Here is a 13,257-nt window from a genome sequence, read left to right as displayed (position 1 = left end):
AGATTCGAAACAAACATAATCATTATGCTCCAACAGCAGCAACAGCAGCTGCTTGTGCTGAGGAAGAGCGTCTGGTCTGTCCCGAGGCGCCCGCGCTGGTCGGCTCATATCTCAATCAGTTTGTTTTGCGCACACGTTCTGGCACGTTGCGCGCGCCCGATAGTTGAGAGATTTTCAAACCGAGATGAGCCACGGTACTAGCTGGTACTGCCTAAATTGCAGCCCACCTGCGGCTCACACCGGCGCTTTTTTCGTTTCTCAGCCCCGCTTTGGCGTGTTTCCACCCCAGCTGGAACTGCATCGCGAAGTTTGCGATGTTTTACAAATAGCGATCGCGGATCGCGGATTGCAAGGTTTCCGTGGAGTCGCATCCAGCGACGACGACGACGAAACAACAAGCAACAAATGAGACCCCCGACAAGGATAGGTATTTGTGTGTTTGTGGCCCTACGGGAACAAGAAACACCATGCATAAGTGCATTCCATTCCCTGGGTGCACCCGTTCCGGCGTCAAGGTTCACAACAAATTCATTCAACGTTGCTGGTAGTATGTAACTCGAGAACAAAACAACAGTATATTTTGTGTTTGTTAAAAAAAACTTCACCTTTTCCTTCCACTAACGTTGTCGTTGTTCTTTTCTTCTATTTGCAGCGAAAAACACATTCAACAACGGTAAGTAACCATGAGACCTTTCCCTCCCCGCATTGGACTACCTTTGAACGTTATAAAGCCCCATCCATTTAGAATCTGGACACAAAAAATAGGTCATATCTTAGCCAAAAAATGACGTTAAAAGAAAAAAAAAGGTGTCATTTTATAGGTTATTTTATTGCCTTTGAGGAAAAATATTGATGAAAATTATCCATTAGTTTTTTACATGACATTTTTAACTTTTACTGTGACATCACTCAAAATTTTCTGCACAATACTATTTGTCACATCATTTGCCCTCTTGTTGCACATCACCCTCATTTCAGTTGGTTTTTATCCATTTCTGATATACTTTTTAAGTTTCCTTGTGATAATTGTCAAATAGAAATAGATGGAACGAAAAGAAATTTTTGTGTATTGATAGCTTTCACTATGAAATTGATCTATTTGAATACAAAAAATAACCCCATACCTTCGGCAAGAACAGCTACCTAAATCATGCCAAACTTACACAGGATCGTTGTTGGACGAATGAAGAACAAAATCCTTTTCTGTAGACACTCTTTTTTTGCACAAATTTCGAATGAATGTTGCCCCAATGGTGAAAACATTTGATTTGTCGCAACAATTTCATATCCCATGCCAAATCATCATCTTACGGGCAAATTTATCTCCATAAATAAACCAAATTCTTCTCAATCATTCCTTCTATGATTGGCAAAGTCAAATGTTTTGCCCAGTATTTTTCGAAACACATTTATACGATTGTTCCACCGTCCATCGAAATGAATGGTTTGAATTCGGTCAACACTTGTTCGTACGGCTCCCTAGCATGGATTTGGGCATTTGTTACACTTTTCGGCTGTTTTATTGTCTTAAAATCAAGGTAAAAGTCCCCCAGTAACAGGTGCATACGGTACTTAAAGTTGCGTTTGGAAATTTCAAGAATTCCGCGGTTTTTTCTCCAGTCAAATCTAATTTTAATAGTGATTGTGCAGATTTTTTGGCCTTTCGCGTTCCATCTGCGATAACTTTCAAAGGCGTGGATCAATTTTGACAAACATTTTACCACTAAATAAACAAACTACTACAATTAAAACGCTGTCAACGGAATAGCAAAGCGACCACTAGAGGCGCTGCAGTGATTACAAACGTGTGTCCAGATTCTAAATGGATGGGGCTTTATGCAGAATCGCGCGTGACGTCACAAAACATTCCATTGGCGTTCATCCAATCCGGGATTATGGGGACGCCTTATGCTAATGAGCACCCCCAAAAATATGAGCTAAATTCGGAACTCCCCCTACCGGTCCCATTCCCGGACAAAACAAGATAAACATTAGCATAAAGCATTAGCATTTGTTAAGGAAATCAAAGGAACAGCTCCGAATGGGCGTTCCAGCCTCCTACGGATACACAGCGATAGTGGGCGCCGCAGCTGCAGCGGCTTTGCATAGGCGGTGACAACCTTCATGGCATTTAGTCTGCGCGATAAATGGCAGAAAAAGGAAAAACTGTTCCCATAAAAGCCATGTCAAAACAAAGCATCAAAGCGAGCGACCACCCAGTACGCGATGCTTGGCACGACAACTTCTTGGGGCGAAGCTCTGCTCTGAAGCTGACCGGAATATTGGACCGGACAACACACGGAAACTTCTTCTGATCCTTGATCCTTGATCCTTGATGGTGATGCTGATGCTGTGCAGCGATGAGTGCGTGCGAACGAATCGATTCCAATCGAACAACGTCATCGCCAACGGACGGCGTGAAACGTTAATTTCAAACGCAAAGACACGCGCGACTCGCGACGTTGATTGAAACCCCGTGTGGCCCCAGGGGTTTGAACGCATCTTACGCAAAGCCAGTGATCATCATCCGTTAAAGGCCGCTCGATAGAACTACCGGGGCCCTTATGTGGTCTCGGTAAATGCCAACCAAAACGTGAATCGCGTGAAGCTAAAACGACACCGAGGATGCTAATTTCGTGTACCAACACATTAGCAATCGCCATCATCATCTCCAGCAGCAGCAGCAGCAGCGCATGCAGCCAATGGACATTAGCTCTTTTGTCGCTGGCCATTTGCACGGACAGACACTCGCACACAAACGCACAGAGAGCTGTTCCCACAGTTAATACCACCGCGCTTGGCAATTGTCTCTTTGGCACACAAGGCATGCGCCTGAATGCTGGTCGGTCTGGTGCGAACGTGTGACCGATTTGACCGATGCGACGAGTGTGATTGCGACACCACCCTTTCCGCGACCTTCTCTGATGATAACCATTTGTTGGTGTTTGTTTGGCGCTCAGGATCAGGAAAGGCAATCCACGGGCAACGGAAGGAAATCCGAAAACCCGCCAAACGCTTCTTTCCATTAACGAATTGACCAATTAGACTTAGGTTCAGTTTTAGGGGCCGTTTTAGGGGTCTATTGGCTAATGAAGGCCGTTGCCGTCCGTGGCAATCAAAGTGACGCCCCTTTGGTCCCGGTGAAATCTTGAAAAGCCTCCTATCGAAATCGGAAACTCACACACTCCAATCGATCAAGCAAGCAAGCAAGCAACCGAATTGCCCAACCGAAACCATTGTTCATTGTGGTCTCGCCACAACTCGAGGTTCCCGTGGTTCAAACGTGGTAGATTGAGGAATCGCGGAATACAATCTCTCGCGTATTGCTTCTCGTAGTAGTCACGACGCGGCATGAGAAGAGAGAATTTATTCTAATTACATCACCGCCACCACCAGCAAGACTAGAACTCCATCGTGAAGGTGACTGCACGGTGCAGGGCATAAATCTTGGCGAGGAGCGAGCATAAATTAGAAGCACTGCTAACCTTTCCATTTAACGCTCAATTGTTCGCACATTTGTCCGCGCCATGATCCGATCTTCCGTCCCTGGGGGCCGCCCCAAGGTGCACGACACCAGGTAATTATGAACGCGATCGGTTTGATTAGAATTTATGTCAGAAGCGCAGGTATGGCAGGTTGTGTGTCTATGTGTGTGTGTGTGTGCCTGGCCGACCAAACGATCGCTACATCGGGCAACACGGACTACCATCCGAAACCAGGTCATTTATTGTGGTACCTTCGGTTTCCCGGGTTTTCCACGGGCTCACTGTCCATCAAGATCAAAACACCAACCGAGTGGCCAAAGCGGAGGGCGACAGGGAACCAGGTGTTGAAAAGAGGGTGGGCAAGCAGCAGGCGCGCAATCTACTTTCAATGGCTAGCTCCGTACCACCAGCTCCGTCTCTGCCGCTTGACTTCCGTTTATCCATTTACCTTAAAGCCAGCTCACAGCGTGGACACCGTCCGTCCTCTCGGCTACTAAATTTTACTTTCATCCCCTCACACCCCCGTACGTAATGGTCACCCGTTCTCGGCGTGTTGTTGTTTGCTCGGTAGCTCGGCAACGGTTCGCGGTTGAAACACAGAAAATCACTTCGAGATCTTGTACAACGCGATAGCCACTGACGACCGGCCGCCACCGACATTCCAGGAGCGGTTTACAAGCGAACCAGCAGCAGCACGACAGCAGCAGCAGCTACCGCCATTGAGCCTTTGCGCTGATTTATTTTTATGATTTATTTAAACACCAGTCCCCGGTGATCGGGATTATTTATTGTTTGACAACACCTGGAGTGCGAGACCTTCCGGAACTCTAGCCATTCTGTGGCAAACGCCGGGCGAAAGTACGGCTGGAGGACAAGGATCAAACACACACACACGCGCGCTCTTTTCGCGATGCAGCAACCTTGCCTTTGAGGTCGAAAGAAGGAAAGAAAGTTTTGAAATAAATTGATTCTGTCACGGAGGCGTCATTACGATCATAAATCGCGCTGAACGCTGATCGCGCGTTTGTGCACCCGGGGGGGGGGGGGGGGGGGGGGGATTAATAAGATTAGGGCATCTGTGTGCACTTGTACCGTGTTCGTAAACCGGACCACTGAGTGCGTGTGTGCGCTTAGAACTTTCAGCATTAATGACGATTAATGGAAACAGTTGAGAGGGAATGGGATCAATAGTGAGCACATGACAGTACAGATAAATGCAATATGCCCTGCGCCGTGTTTGATCCGTGCCAGTTCTTCACCCCCTCCCTCTGGTGGTTCCAGGGGTAGTAGTGAGGTGACCGACCTCATTTCTCGCCTGTCACATTAACCGGCGTCGTGTGTTTTCCGTTCGTGATGTTGATCTCAATTCAAAGTGCGCTCGGTTTGAGTGGATTAATACATCAACCACAACCCCCAACTCTTCTACCCTTCACGGGGGGGTTCACAAAACCCTTTGGTAGCAACAGAAAGAACTCTCCTCAGCTTTGCGTTCGGTGCATTTTTGTTGAACTCCTTCCAAACGATCCGCACTCTCCGTTAAACGATCATCGCGTGAGTGAGTGAACGATATGATTTCCACTTCCACTTCCACCATCACCACCTCCCTGACAACAATTGTCCAGCCCAATTCCATCCGCAGATTCCTCCTACTTAATGCACCGTGTAATTGCATAACTTCAGCTACTTATGTCAAGGCAACTCTCTCGAGGAGAAAGAGAGAGACCCACTATAAATCATATGCTCAATTTCCCATAAAGCCCACCACAGACCTCGGTCATAGCCTCGATAAAGCTGGGGTGTACTGTGGCCTTCTCAGCACTGTCACCACCTGTCGTTGTCGTCGCCGTTGTCGTCACTCGATTCCTCGCACGCTCGGCTGCACCGACGCCGCGGTGACATTAAAGAAAATTAGCTCAACGACTGCAATATGCTGATATGCCACATCACCACCGCCACCACAATGTCATGTTTTGTGGAAGTCACAGGATGTGCACACGCTCGAACGGACACGATCGGACAAGCGGCCAAAGCGCCACAATGCTTCTTTGTAACTTTTGCACACACACACACACACACACGCAAACGTTGATTACAAATTAATATCAAACATTTCACATGTCATCGGTTGGTGGTGCATTGCATGGTCCCTTAGCATGACTGACTGACTGAGTGACCGACCGGCCGGTCGCAGCAGGAGCACCCTGTTGCGCCACTACAAAACATTCCGACCGCCACCAGACAGCCACCGGTGATGATGGATGGATCGTGGAGTTCAGTTCGGTTCGGATTGCAGCTTGAGTTGTGGTTTCGGTTGCACACACCGGGTGGGAAAATATGCGGCTCTCTAGGTCAATCGGTTGTTGCCACCGCGGACGACGAGATGACGACGGATTCCTAATGGGCCTATCATTCCGTTCCATCATCTAGGACGCTTGGTCTTTAGCGATGGCTTTTTGGCCACCATTGTTGGTGAAGGTGAAAGAGATTGAAGTGATAAGTCCAGTCGTAGTGTTTGCAATATTATTTGGACGCTTTTTTGTGCAATTCAAAACAGAGAGGCGTTCAAAAACATCTAGATTCACGCATTAGAAGGTCATTCCAGTTTTTAGTAAGCAACCGACGACCGAAAATGGAATAAATAATGGCAAAGCGGTGCCATTTGTTTGCCGGCCCAAACCAGCCTTAAAAACTAGCTCAGGTGTCGCACACACACAAACACAGCGCACTGGCGTAGGTGTGCAACTCCATTAGCCGGGGCTGTCGAGTGTTCGCGATAGTTGCTCTGGCTGTGGTCACCCTAAACAAGAATCAAGAATCAACATCTCACCCAGATCGCTTGTCCGCACACACACAGACACATCGCTCGAATCACCGCCCATATCCGGCCATAAACATGCACCTACACGCAGGGCCGTGGCCATGTGGCGGTAGCATGTACAGTTTGACCAATTTATTATGTCGAAACCGTGCGGTCGCATGCAGCATAATCCCGTGACAACACCGTTGAGCGCGCGCGAGCGTTGAGCATAAATCTGTCAAATCAAGTCCGAGCTATCCTTCGGCGTGTTCGCGGAGGGGGGGAAAATCTAACTCCATCGCCATACGCCTCTCCCCGAAAAAAAGCAAACAACCAGCAGCAGCAAACCCAAACAAAACCGTTCAAAAGACTTCAATGCGCCGTTAAGCGACAAACCCGTTTAAAGTCGGTGAACCACATACGAAATGTCTGCCGCGCGATCGATCGTTCTGACGCTCGTTCCGTGGCCCAGCCAGCCCGCTAGCGCTATCCCACACCTGCTGCTGCTACCACGCGCTGCGCAGCGCACCGGATTGATTTGTTCGCGTTGCGCAAGCGAACGTTTTTGCATTCCTCGCGGTCGCGAGCCTATCCTATCCCCTGATGGGTGACAACAAGCATCCCACACACCAAACCGACACCACCACGCAACCTCACTGCACTGGGGTACGACAACACGAACCGGGTCCGGGTCCGGGGCCAGGTGAATCGATCGATCACCAACCACCCCAGGGGAGAGGGACACCCCACCGGGTCGGGGGGGTCAATGCGAAAATTCAATCCGATCACATCGAACGAACGCAGCGAGATTCGCGCACAAACTGTGTTAACAGCCGTTCGACGCTCACGCGTGCTCTTAAAATCGCCCCAAAAACCGGAGCAAACTCCTGGAGCCGGACCACCAAAGCCGCGCAGAGAACGACGCCACCAGTGCCCACACGTCCGTGCACCATGAGAAGCCATCGCGTGCATTGGAGAAAAATAAAACGGCCCCGGTTTGGCCAGTTAAGAGCGCGTTGGGCTTGAAATGGGATTAAATTGAAATGGAGTGGAAGCTATTTTTTTGTGGCACGCTTAATATAGGCCTTAACACATTTCAATTCGGGCAACGCGTGATGGGATGGAAGCGATGAAAATCGATCCGCGGAATCAATATAAAGCTTGCGCGAACGCAAATATTGTGATTAACCACGGGGGTTTATAGGCACCGTAATGGCGGCACATTGCATTCAGCAAGGGCGTTCAATGCAGATAGAAGAAGATGAATGTAGCAGAACGAATGTGAGTTTGTAGTAGCGGCTTCTGACTCATCTCGATCGCTGCGAAGCGCGATCCACCTGCAGTTGGCACATGTTGGCACCGGATGGTCGATCGAATTACGCGCCTCATCCGACACAGACATTTGATTTCGCGAACCGCGCGAAGGGGCGGTGGGTGGCACACTGAGCACTGGAACGCCCGGAATCTCCTCCGGCACTCTTCCGGAAAGAGTATCACATTCGCAGATGCTACTACTGCTACGGTACTAAAGGTAGTCGCGGCCGTCGACGTGATCGGTCGCGTAGCGATCAAGTTGCTGGCGCACGGCGCGCAGCCATTATTTGTCATGCATGTGGTGTCTCTCTGGGGCGCCGTCTCCCCCTTCCCTTTAGTTCCCGTTTTCAAACGAATGCATCTCGCGATCCGTGTCCACGATCACAGACACACAAGTGCAACGTGCACGCGAAACGTGAGAGATTACGCTGCATATCTGCCTTTTGGAGGAGCCGCAATGCAACGTGTCTTCCGACTGCTCCGACGATCCGTGATTGACAGTCCGGCAGCGCCAAGATGGGCGTGTGAGATCGTACCACACACACACACACACACACACACAAGCACGCACAAAGATGCTTTGGACAGGTGGGCTGCTTCGGATGTAGATCCGCGAAGCCCCTTAAACGGCACAAGGTTATGTCGGTGAGAAACCGTTGGCCAGCGCAGTATCGCGGATCGCGGGCGGTATCGCCATTGACGCGAAAGTTATGCAACGTGCACCGAGCACCGACTTGACTCAACAACTTCCAGCAATTGGTGGTTGAAGTTTTATTCATAATATTGTTCGGAATAAATGAAAAGGAATTTACTACGAGGGTGAATCAAATATACACGAGACTTTATTTTTTGCAAATTTATTTGTAGTTTAAACGTACAAAAGGTATATTTTTATTTTTCTACATAATCTCCCGATTCTGAAACTCCGTATTTTTCCGTGCGGATAGGCAGCTTTTCGTTCATTGCTCGCAGAAAGACGTTCGGCGTGTTTGCAGCAAAATGCGCAAATAAGGTTTTATCATCAGTATCAGCATTGAATCTTTTGTCTCCCAACATTTCCTTGAGAGAGATAAACGCATGAAAATCACAGGGTGAGAAATCAGGACTGTAAGGAGGGTCTTCAAATTTTCGCTAACTCAGTTGCCCCTATTTTTCTCTCATAATGACTACAAGTGAGAGTAAGCGAATGTGTGTAGCGAGTGTTATGTAGAAGAACCACTTCCCTTATCAATATGTCCCATATTTAGCGGCGATATGCAAGACGGACCTCACTTAAAACATTAAAAGAATCAGTCGCATTAATTGTCCTGTAGTGATACGACGTCTGTCATTTTCAATAAGCCGTCTAAAGGGCTTAATGTTGTGCACTCTTAGGCTGGTGCGAGCGCGCGGTTATAGCTCTCATTTTCAACACGATTACGGACCACCATATTTTTATTTTTTGGGTTATGCAAACACTCTGACTCGCGACAGTGTCTCTTCCCGGAAGTATGCAGTCGATCTCCTGTAGATTTCGCTCCGTTTTAAGAATTCTACGGTGAAAAACTTGATTATAATATATTGCGCAAATGATGAAAGTATCTCATGCTCAAACAATTGTTCTCTGGACACTGAGGAAGTTTAGGAGGCGATCTAGGCCGCGCTTTTCCTATTCCTGACAAACCAACCAAACAACTAGAAAAAGCGTAAACGTTCTACCTTCATTTTTGTGGCCGTAGGACGAAAAGTCTCGTTTATATTTGATTCACCCTTATATTTTGATTCAAGACTTCGGCAACTTCGAACGCAATTTTGCAAAAAAAAGAACACCCAAAACAACCTTCCCCTCGGTTCATTTCATTTTCTTGTTGCACAAACATAGCGCCAGCATCGGCGAGATGGCGAATGAAAAAAAGGGGGCCACAAGTAATTGTTTAGCGAGCCGCAAAACATTCAATCATCGAGCTACGGCTGGGATGCGGGCTGTTTGCGAACAGTGCAAACCACAAATTACCCAGCAGCAGCAGCAGCAACAGTGTGCTTGTGACAATGCAGACCAACGAGACCTAGACAGGGCACTGGGTCAACTACTACTCTATCAGCGCGTGCGTCAAGCGACCACGAACCGAACCATGGCATGACACGGCATGGCATGGCAGACGTAGTACGACCTCCTGTGGTTGGCCGCGTTGGGCACACAGAGACACTAACGCACACACACTAACCGCAACGACTGCACGGACTGCACGGTGGCTCATAAAATGGTAAATTTATGAGCACTCCTATTGATAGGCTCACGTCAAACGCACCAAAACGCAACGCATCAAACGCGTCAAAGTAGAGTAGAAGGTAGAGGACGGTCGGCCCTCCTGGTGGCTTATGCTATTGGCCACCCCCTCCGCCCCTCGGGAGTCGATTATGAGAGAACCACAACCGGCGGCGGCGCAACCTTCTCCGCGAGCGAATACCGTAGCTTCGGCATCGTTTCAAACGGACCGCGATCGCGGATCGCGGCTGGACAAGGATCGATGACGGGGGCCGGCGCGCGCGGTCACAGACCAAAGGCAGCAGCCAGCCAGCCAGCCAGCCAGTCAGCCAGCTTGCTGCCTAGTTAGCTCATAAAATTGCTCATCACGAGAGGAGAATCCATATAAGTAGATGTGAAAGTAACGGGCAAAACTACTACCGGCGGCAACTACCGCAAACGAACGAACGAACGCAATCTTCAAAGCGTCGATCGGTCGATCTTCGGCGCGACGATCGTCAACAGTAAAAAGGCTTCCCCCACCCCCACTCTCTTCCCTTTCCTTGCCTTTCCCTGCCAACGTGCGATGGGAAAGTGTCAACTGGAGGCCGCGCAGTGGTTCGTTTTAGAAAGGAAATGGCAAAATGTCATCCTTTGCGTGTTGTAATTAGTAGTCCGTCCGTGTGCATTACTTGGCAGTTGTGGTGCTGCTACTGTGTATGCTAATGTGCAGCTCATCACATGATCATGATCATGATCATCTCTCTCCGGGCTTTCAATACAACGATGATCGAACAACAATAAAGCGATCACTGTTGCTTGTTCCTCGCCGACGGAGAAAAAAGCTCAAACGATCCGATCGTGGCGGGAAACCCCCCCCCCCCCCCCCAAAAACCCCAGTCTAGTCGTCAACAAGGGCGATTATCGTGCCCAAGGCCACCCAACATGCCGACAATTGTATTAACAACTAGACACAAAAACGAAGGGGGGAGCGTAACGCCTCCCGCCAAAAAACACAACCGCCCACGAAATCATTTTATCTGTTCAACCAAAAATCCATCAACCGGGCGGGTCATTCAAGTACGCGCTGGACAATACGGAACGAGCAGGCGGTTTGGAGGTCGTGGCCCTATCGCACGGTTGTGCAACGCTGCGAGTGCTGTGAGTGCTGCGAGTGGTTTTTGGTATCAGGACCGCCAGGGCACGACGACAATCACGGAGCGATCGAGAAAGAAAGTTCCCCCAAAAAAAAAAAAACATTTGTCACAACCCAAGAGCGCGGTAGTAAATCAACAATCGAATCGAACTGGACGCGCGCACGCCAAGTCAGGCCAAACGCCCAAAAAAAGGGCCTCCCTGGAGCCTTTCTTCTCGGGACCGTCGACGGAGAGTAGTCACGCCGTCAAAACAGACAAGCCAAACGCACGGTGGTGGTTCACTTGAACTGGGCACGCGAGAGGGGGGAGGGAGAGCGGAAGTAGAGCTGTCCAACATCCGCCAAACAACACCCGAAGTGCCACGAAAGACGATCAAACCATCAGCGGCCGCGTGATCGCATTTAGATTTGAATACAAAACAAATTATAAACGAATTATGTGCCGGTGGTGGTGGTGATGGTGGTGATGGTGTTGTGGCGCCTGTTCGAGGGCACCGGGGCACCCCTCTCTCTCTCTCTCTCTCTCCGTGTGGACAGCTTTCGCCAGTCCCGTCGCCAGCGCCGTCAGCGACCATCGACGGCGGTCGCTTTTCGATGAGTAGTTATGCTGCTTCACCTTTGACAGCGCACCGAGCCGAGCATTTCACTTTTCTATGCTTGCGCATAAGCATTGTAGCATAGGCAATGGCGGCGGCAACAGAACCATGGCATGCCGTTGAAAGGAGATCTCGGCCGATCGGTAACTTATCTGATCGTGTTACACAATGACAAAGAAGTGCGCGGTCCTTTTTTTCGGTCGATTACACACACACACACACGAGCGCGCGCCCTGTTTGCCATTATTGTTCCCCAATTTCATGCATCCTCCTGCGCCTGTGGAGCACCAGCACCGGTGAAAGAGGAAGGTCCATTATTGGGGAAGGCTTTGAATGGTGAAAATGAATTGAATTAGCTTCCCCAAAACAATCAACCGCCCTTTGGTAATGATGGTTTAAACGTTTTCAAATTAAGTCTCATTATTGCATGGGTTTAAGGCATCAGACACAACAAAAAAGCACAAAACGGCGGTTCCCCGATAAGAAAGCCAATTGGCAGCAACAGCATCAGAGAGCGCAGAGAGTAGTAGTCGAACAACAAACAATCGGGAAAACAAAGCAAGACAACAACAAAAAAATACGGATCCTCCTCGCACAAGCTTTCCCTTTTTGGTCAAACCGAAAACCAATTGGATAATCTTATCTTTAGCAACGACGCCTCGCACCCACCAGCACACCCCTCTTTTAAATGAGATGCTCATTAGCAGCAGCCGCTCGTTTGGCGAAACAAAAAAAAACGGCGAAAACACCACCAAACACCAGCCCTGAACTCTCCTCCTGCGGATTAAGATGAAGAAGGTGCCCACCGATCGGCCCCCCTTGGTGAGGTCGACCTTCGGCTCAATCAATCAGCTGGGAAGCGCGAAGAATCGATATCGCGGGGGCTATGGCTTAGGGGTGCGAGTGACGGGAGGGAAATTAACGTTCCTCATCTCTCCCTCCCTCGGTGGAAAGTGTTGCTGACGAGCGGCTACACTATCTGCCGCTCTCACTCCGGGGCGGCGGGTAATGGTAACGGAGGTTTTGCCAATTTTTAAACGACCACCTGCCACCCACCACCCCCACCGGTTCATTACGCGATCTTGCACAGCCCAAAGCCCATGATGCCACGATGGGAACGGTGAACACAATAGAGGGCGCCAATGTTTTGGGCAACAACAACAACAACACACGCACAGACCACACCAGACAACAACAGCAACAACCATCGCCACAAAAACGCACCGCGCAATCACCAAAACGAATGGCAAAACAATAGGGGGCCTACCTACCGGTTGGCTGACATTGCTTGGCGCTCAACCTAATTAGTCCTTGGGGGAGGGGTGGCCAAACAACGAGAGGACGAATTACCGGCACATGACGCTCCGGAGTCCCTAGTCCGGAGTTCTAGCATACAGCCGTCGGTCGTGGTTTGCAAGCGATTTCAATGGCAGCGCAAGAAGGGGAAAACTAGTTCGCTTTCAGTCATTCCCCGTGAGCATCATAATGGGCATCATTATCATCATCATCATCATCATCATCATGAACAAATTATATAATTGTGCCGTTTCGGACGAAAAAGAAGCAAAGATGGCGGTACACCGCGCCTTCAAAACGGTAACCGGACTTCCATAAACGAATTATGAAGCTTGGGAGTCCGGTCTTAAAGTTGGCCCTAAAAAGGGGGTCACTGTAAAGTACTCCAA

General features: G+C 49.3%; 1 protein-coding gene across 3 annotated transcripts in view; it reads left to right on the top strand.

Annotated features, from left to right (window-relative positions):
- Positions 1-13,257, top strand: part of LOC125954583 (uncharacterized) — a 77,071-nt gene that overhangs the window by 37,762 nt on the left and 26,052 nt on the right. For all 3 annotated transcript variants that reach the window (XM_049685011.1, XM_049685014.1, XM_049685013.1), the window contains exon 4: positions 653-673. The gene's annotated coding sequence lies outside the window, so the exon portion shown is untranslated. The remainder of the gene's footprint in view (positions 1-652; positions 674-13,257) is intronic.

Source organism: Anopheles darlingi, chromosome 3 (assembly GCF_943734745.1).
Source record: "Anopheles darlingi chromosome 3, idAnoDarlMG_H_01, whole genome shotgun sequence".
In the NCBI taxonomy this organism is placed as follows: domain Eukaryota; kingdom Metazoa; phylum Arthropoda; class Insecta; order Diptera; family Culicidae; genus Anopheles; species Anopheles darlingi.
This window is presented reverse-complemented; position numbering and strand designations above follow the sequence as displayed.